The sequence below is a fragment of the Lepidothrix coronata genome, unplaced genomic scaffold (genome assembly GCF_001604755.1).
Source record: "Lepidothrix coronata isolate B3197 unplaced genomic scaffold, Lepidothrix_coronata-1.0 Scaffold56, whole genome shotgun sequence".
NCBI classification, from domain to species: Eukaryota; Metazoa; Chordata; class Aves; order Passeriformes; family Pipridae; genus Lepidothrix; species Lepidothrix coronata.
The window spans coordinates 2,102,775-2,110,974 of record NW_016690236.1 but is presented as its reverse complement, the minus strand read 5'-3'; positions in this window follow the sequence as shown (position 1 = coordinate 2,110,974).

Below are 8,200 nucleotides of genomic sequence, written 5' to 3'. Positions count from 1 at the left end.
ATGGATGTGTGTACTATACACACATGCTGTATGGCCATTATGCTTAGCAAACTAACACTATGGACGGGCCCACAATTATCACGCTGTAAGGCCTCCAGGCAATGGCAGGTTTGGGGGTGTGATTAGCAACCGACAGAACAATCAAAAAACCAGTACAATCACACACGAGCCACCTGTCTGATCAGCTAAAAAGGTTGTGTACATGTCAGGCTTTAACTAATAAAAATAGTTTTAAAGGAGAATTAACTGTGAATAAAGTCAAACAGCCTATTTTAAAAAATGTCAGTAAGGAAAGCCAGTTCTGCATTTTAATACTTATCACTGCATTTTGAAGGTGAAGTTGTCCAAAGTTGATTATATAAACCTCATTCACTGCTTACATAGTAATGGGTACAATTTCTATGCAATGTGTTTCCTTTAATGCCTCCTCTTTCTTTTCCAGTTTACACTGCTGAAGTACAATTTAAATTGGAGGTGGAAACCGTACCTATCAGAATCTCTGCAAGCTAGGCGTCTTCAGACCTTCAACTAAGTTTAAACTAAGTTTAAAATATGTTTTCTATCTTAATGAGCAATCAGGCAGGAGTCTTGAATTTTGTGTTCTTGAATGGCAGCATTGGCATCCTTCCTAAATTCCATAGCACTAGCAGTGTTCTCTCTTTCCACCACTGAAGAGACAAAGTGCACTGCTGTAACTGCCTTCCTCAGGAAGGATGGAAAGAGCGATGCAATTCTGCAAACTTCAGACTTAATATCTGCATGTCAGGATCAATGTTTAGGTTGATGATAATGGCTATAAAAATTGAACACCACCTTCAGTAAACGATAACTTACTTTTTCTTCTGTGGCATTTGTGTTTTTCTCCACTGGTCATTAATATCTAAAGCAAGTAATTATTTAGATTATATTTTTACCTTTGGCAGAGTGAAAAAAGTTTAAAGACTCTATTTTCCTTATTAGCCCAATCGTCCGCTTGCCTACTTTGAAACTGCTTGGTTCACGAACAAACAATTTCTGTTCTTCCTCTATTCACACATAGTTCCATAAAAGACAAATTAAAAAAGGCAAATATTGCTTACATGAGTAAAAGGTTGCAAGATTGGACACCAATCACACAATATGGAGAACTGGGGATCAGATTTCTCTGATAAAAGATCAAGGGCATATTCCTACAAAGCTTGAATGAGAGTTCAAGCAAAGCATATAAAGAACTTTTCGCAAAGAACTACTCGCATGAACATCACAAGATCAGGTTCTTGCATATTATGTGAACTTAGGTACTTTCAAAGTTATAACTCCTATGACAATGATACAGTGCTTGCCTCCTAGAATTAAAAAATTACTTTACATTCTACAGAATTTCGTTTAACTTCTCATTTTTCTTTGTAACCAAAGCTCAGTAATTTTCAAAAGAGACTGATGCTTAATAACATATGCATTAAACTAGCAAGTGGTGAAACTGAACAAACTTCTAAAAAATCAATGCTTCTTTTTGCCACCATTATATCATTCGAATGTAAGCTTACATTAAGAGTAGCAGGCCACAGTTACAAAAGGGCTTAATTACTTTAATCTAAAACTGTGATCCAAAACTCACTTTATTTGAAGCGTAGCATTCCTTCCAATGCTTATCCTCCAGACCACCAAACAAAATGCAAGCAGTGGCGGGGGAATGCCATGTTTCATGCAATAGCTCATCCACAGTGACCACAGAGATTGTCCTGGGTGAAATCAGACAGGCTCCAGTTGGGCTATCTAGAACTGAGGTGTCTGATCCGCAATTGACAGCTCATCTTACCTGTAATGGAGACAACTTATTCTCTCCTTTCTCTTCTATAAACAGAACAGTAACTATGCAAAACACAAAAGGTGCCAATTATCCTACATAAATTATACCCAGCTGCTTAGAGCACTTTCTGAAGTTGCAGAGAAAGGAATCACCTTTCTTATCTTGCTAAAACTGGCTAACCACTGAACTACTGTATGTTTCCCTTCCTAGCTCAAGGGAAGAGAAGAGCAGATTTTTGCTTTCTTTTCAAGTGGGAGAGTTTAGGCTTTTGAGTCCAAAAAGTATTGTGCTATGAGAGCTCTGAAAAACCCTGGTATATTTAACCTGTAAGATCTCACATGATGGATACAGCCACAGACTTTGTATTTTCCTGAACTCTGTGGTCTTCCTCTACCTTTTAATCTTGTGCAGGAACACCTTCTCCATCCATCATTATGGACTGATCTTTCTTCATAACCCCCTTTTTTGTTAAAAATCTCATTTCTTAGGGAAAACCATCACGGAAGGAAGTTCCTCACCATTCCAACCTCACCCTCCCATGTCTTGCATACTTTTAATGGTGATAACAGACCAAGGGCAGACCAGGGAGCTGGTATTGGGAGCTGGTATTATCCTCCTCATCCATTAGCCACCCCAAGCAGAACCAAGGGTTTAAATTTAAGACAGATCCCACTCACTGAGAAGACAGTGCCAAAACAACCTATAAATGACACGTAACCTCTTCAAAGTATAAAGCGGGAAAATAAAAGCCTAAAGGAATGTGTGATGCCTACCAAAGTGACTTTTTTAGAAAAATCATTACCTTACCTAGTGATTAAGTGTGACCAGCCAGGGATAAGTTGTGGTCATGAGAAGGCTGATTAATTTCACTTCAGAATCCACCTTTGGTATGCTGCTATGGTGTGCTGTCAACAGCATTCATACTTTTGCATTTTAAATGCTTTGGGGGTGGGGCTGGTGTTGTTTAAGCGTTACACATGATAGGACAGTGATAGAAATGGAATAGCAAATAAAGATAACAAAAAGGAGCAAATCAGCTATGCTTAGGTTTATTTTTCACTTTAAAGTAGGCTCATCATCAAGTAACATGAGAGCAGAAATGAATCCTTATTCAACAGGAGAACTTACCAAGTTATTAATTACATAAGATCTACCATGGAGAAGGCAAGCAAAGAAAAGGGCATTACAGTAAACACTGCAGGAATATTCAAACCATGAGAGTCTTCAAGCTTTTCAGCAAATCCAGCTTTATAGTATACAATTAACAATGAATTACATTCCTATCGGGTAACTAAAAGCCCTCAAGAACTGGCAGAGTGAGGACTAGGATTTAAGTAAGCCTTCCTATGTTTATTCAGTTGCTGAGAAAGCAAAGCCAAGATATTTAATGCAAACATCTTTCAAGCATGAACTCCTCATGATGAAATTATAAATGGTCAATATTAACCACCTAGAAGTCAATTTGCTGCCTTGCATGCCAGTTATTTTCAAGGACAGATTTGCCAAACTGTACAAGCTCTTTTAGTGACTGTGCTGAGACAGCTTATATTTCAGGGTATACAAATGGTCCCTGAATTGTATATGCTAATGTGCTGGTACTGACAAAAGCAATCTGGCAGCAGTGAGTCAGAATTATACAAGTTCAATAGTGAGGAACAGCATTGGCAAGAGGGGTTAAAAGTAAGTACAACTCAAATAATCATTTTTACTTAAGTTGTGAATCCTAGGGACACAGTCCCTTTACAGGACAAAACTGACAAAAAGATGTAGGAAACAGGGAACTGGTTAACCTTTTGAACTGGTTAACCAGCTCTCTCCCTAACGAGCATGCCTCAAGAAACGCAAAGAACGCTCATGCTTGGGTTGTCACCCTACCAGACAGAAAGGTTTCTCTGCAATTGTTTCTGAAACCATAAACAAAAAAACCCCACAAAGCATTAATCATCCAGTAGGAACTCTGTTGCAAACGTACATCATACAAGTAATTAATTTTTTTATGCTATGATATGTAAACAAAAGCCCAGATAAAACTATTTCTATAGTTTACTCCCACAGAGATATCTTGCAAATCTGGTGATAAAATTTTTTAAGGAGAAAGGCAATGTGCTCTAGGATGACTCTGCTTGAGCAGGGAAATCGGACCAGCTGACCCACTGTGGTCCCTTCCAACCTTACCAATTCTGTGTGATAAGTCCTAGTTTGGTGGTGATAGGCATAGGGCAATATATAGAAGATATTAATTTTATACAAACATTTACATAAATACACACAGCATTCTCAGGTCAAATTATTTTTTTATTTTCCATGTGTTGGATATATCTTAAGCTTAACAGGTGCCAAGGTACTGAAGACAACAGTAAACTTCTTCATTGCTTTTGCTTTATGTAAAATTGTCCTTTTTCTTGGGTTACTTACTGTCAAAACATGTTGAAGTCTTCTAGGTCTGTATTCAAGAGTCACATAATATTCACCTAACACTCAAATGTCAGGTCTGGATAATACAATCAAGGGTCTGTGCAAAGATTATAAAGTAATAATTCAGTTTTAGATGCTCTGATCATAAAGCTTTTAAGTCTCCATTGAGGCAGGGACAGTCTGGAAAGTATTCTCATCAATGCTTTGGATTAAGTTCTCAGTCACTTCAGTGACCAAGGAAGACTGCATAAAAAGAAGCTGAGGGCCTATATATACAGATATATTATATATTGCATAAAAAATACCTTGTAAAGATTTACTGTAAGATGACAAATTTAAATGCAAAGTTAAAAGCTCTGCAAACTGTTTACAGTGATAACAAGAAACATGCAGCAATGAAGTAGTCACCTAAGTACTCTTGAAGGAGCTACCTAAACTGTTCCTCATGGAAACCAAAACATACTCTTTATTGACTTGGGGATCACAAAAAAAGGCATTTTAAGGTACAATTTTATTACTTGTTTTCCAATTTAATTGAAGTCTATAAATATTGAGGAAATAGTATCAGAAGTGATACACTTGACCATAGTGACCCAGGAGAACAATGTGAAAAGTATTCATTGTAAGTTCTACACCCCAGCGAGAGAATAATCATGATCCCTTCTCAGCTTCTCTTCAGCAATAAAGATTGATTAGCTGAATTTCATTTTTCCACAAAAAACATTCATTTATGGTTTTTTCTGAGTTATGGTGATAGTAAACTACAACAGTAAACTGTCTTTAAATGATCTTCTTTAGTAGTGAAAGCTGATTAAAAATGAGCTGCACTGACATATGTTACAAATAAGACCATGTTATTTGTCTCTGGTGAGTGTCAAGTCTAATATCATTCAAAAAAAGGTTTCAGCTGTGATTTGTAGTTTTGTTACCCAAAAGTCTAGGGAACAGTCTTTCTTAATGTCAGTTATGACTGCAATNGAGACTGATGTTTTGACTTGTTGAGTCCAGAATACAAGTCTGGATTTAAAAGTGATTTCAGTAAAATTCCTATTTATTCACTTCATTAAAGAAGCCGAGACAGTATTTAGCCTAGAGCCTACAGCATACTTAATACAGCCCTTCCAGTAGTAAAGCATGCTGTCTCACTTCACATGGAAAAGTCCCCAGACTGTGAAGATGTTCCTCTCTTCATTTCCATCCTCTAATAGAGCCATGTCTGCCTAAGAGCCAAGGTCTATCTTATCTAGGTATGTTTCACAGGGCTGCAGAATGTTGTATCTGCCAGCAGCAGTAATGTTTGGGTGGAACACCTAAATGTCTTGTGTTGGGCTTCATTTGGGGTACATACATAGGTGTAATTAATAAGCTCCAAAGTCTGCATCTTGCAAGATATGAAATACCACTAACACCATTAGCTCCATTACCACTAATGGATTTGCTAGCCATTTTGTACTACCCTAAAGCTGGTAGCATTTGCTATCAGCAGCTGCAGGATTCATAAAGACCTGGAAAAGATAGCAGCAGTTCTGCTCAGGTACAAAACCTCTGTAAATTAATTTGAAGTTACCAAGGAACCATGTAATAGAAACTAAAGGTTCCTTTGATGAAAGAGTCCAGATGGACAACATTGCAAAAATTAGATGAATACTTAAGAACTGTTACCATTATGTTAGTTATTAGAAAAATAAATCCTTTCCCCTCCAATAAAAATCTAAAATTACCTCATTATTATCTATCAACAAATGAAGAGGTTCTCATGAGACTCAAAGGCAAAAGACCTTTCAGCTTTTATATGCCCAAAGCAATTTCTTGCAGGTAAATCAGGTGGAAGAACAACATTATAAGATGAACAATGATGTATCTTTTCTATGTGGTAAAGGTGCTTCAGCTTCTGTCACAGCATTTGTAGTTTCCAGAAAGTTTTTGGCAAAAATCCCTTATGAGAGGCTCTTAGGGAAATGAAATTGTCTACTCATACTTAATGTTCAGAAACAAGTGGTGGCATGCAGTCACCCACCACAACACAGAGAGGTTGCTGTTCTCACAGGGCATCTGGGCTGTGACCTGACAAAGAGTGATAGGGACCAATAGGGAGTCTGCAAACAAAAGATTCGATTTGTAAAATCATGATGAACTGAGCTCACTCAAGATGGTCCACTCAGTACAGGTGATTAGAGTTCAGGAGCCTATGCTGTACTGCTAACTGATTTTCATTTGAGCATGGAGCTGAAATCATAGAGTAGCTGATGTTGAAAGGCACCTCTGGAGACCATGTAGTCCAACTCTCCTCATGCAGGGCCAGCTACAGCAGTTGCCCTGGCCTGTATTCAGCTGGGGTTTTAGTATCTCTAAGGAGATCTCCACAGTCTCTGTCGGCCTGTTTTTACCTTCCTCACAGATAAAAAACTTCTTTAGATTTTGAAGTGGAATCTCCTGTGTTCAAGGTGGTATCCATTGCCTCTTGTCCTGTCACTGGGCACCACTGAGAAGAGTCTGGCTCCATCTTCTTTACTCAACCCCCACTAGGTATTTTTAGATAGATAAATACAAGATCTTCCCTTGGCTTCCCTACTCCAGGCTGAAGAGTTCCAGCTCTCCCAGACTCTTCATAAAAGAGATGCTCCAGTCTCTTAATTGCCTTCATGGTCCTTCTTTGGACCCACTCTAACAGACCTTAGAATAGTTTCCAGGAGGATTTGGGTCTTAATCACCTTTGTGGCCCTTCACTGGTTTCACTCCAGTTGTTCCACATCCCTTTCATACTAGGTCACCCAGATCTGGACCCAGCACTCCAGGTGTGTCTCACCAGTGAAGAGGGGAAGGATCACCTACCCCTCCTCATGCAGGCCAGGATACTGTTGGCCTTTTCTTCTGCAAGGGTCCGTTGCCAGCTCATCCAACTTGGTGCCATCCAGGACGCTTGGGTCCTACTCTCCAAAGCTGCATTCCAACCAGTCGGTCCCCAGCCTACTGTAATGCATGGGGTCACTCTTCCCCATGTACAGGACTTTGCCTTTGCTTTTGTTGAACATCTTGGTGTTCCTGACAGTCTGTTTCTCCAGGCCCTTCAAGTGGCAGCCTAACCATTAAATGCATGGTCTCTCTCTGCTCCTGATTCTTTTGCAAGCTTCTTGAGATTGCCACCACTTCCTCATTCGGTTGTGGGCTGCCATCTTCCTCCCCTGTTATTCCTTTTTAAAGGTCTCCTCCTTAGGTTGGTCAACCTGTTGGCAAAGATGTTTTTGCCTCATGCAGTCACACTTGATACCTTTCAGGTCTCTGCTGGCTGTACTGCGGGTGCTCACATGGATGGGCAGCAGGAGTGAAATTCTGAAGGCTGGATAAGACTTTACAGTTTCACTGCAGGGCTCCATAGCTGAGGGTCCAGCAAGCAGCCTTGTGTGGAGTCACAGCTACCCTGGGATAGGCAAAAGGCAGTGCTGTGGTCGAGGACTTCAAAAGTCAGTGCAGTAGCCATAATGGTTTCGGTGGTGGTGATCAAGGAAAACTAAGTTAAACCTTATAATTAATTTTAAAGTTTTTGGTTTTATTTTCATTTTTGTTTTCTTTAATTGCAGAGAAACTAGTACAGGTGATAGAAGCAAAGGTATCTCTTGGTTTTCTATCAGACTCCTGGCACCAACCAATTTCAGCAGCTGCAGAATGCTCCATATCCTCAAGGCCAGATGCCTTTAAGTATCAATAGCTAATTCCTAGCAAAACAGTAGAAAACCAGACCCAAACAAAACCCAGTAACATCCTGAATCAAAGAATCAGAACAGGCTTGGATTTCTAAGGATCAGATAAGTAATACCTTTGATGGCTGCAAACATTTTCTCAATTTAGAATATTTTTTCCATAATACATTCAGACTCATTTGCCAGCTTAAGACATCAAACTTTATACATACACACTTAGAACATCGACTCATTTGGCCTGTTTGGAACTGATAGTTCATTACATCAGCAGGTTCTGAATATACTGCATCTTCTCTGC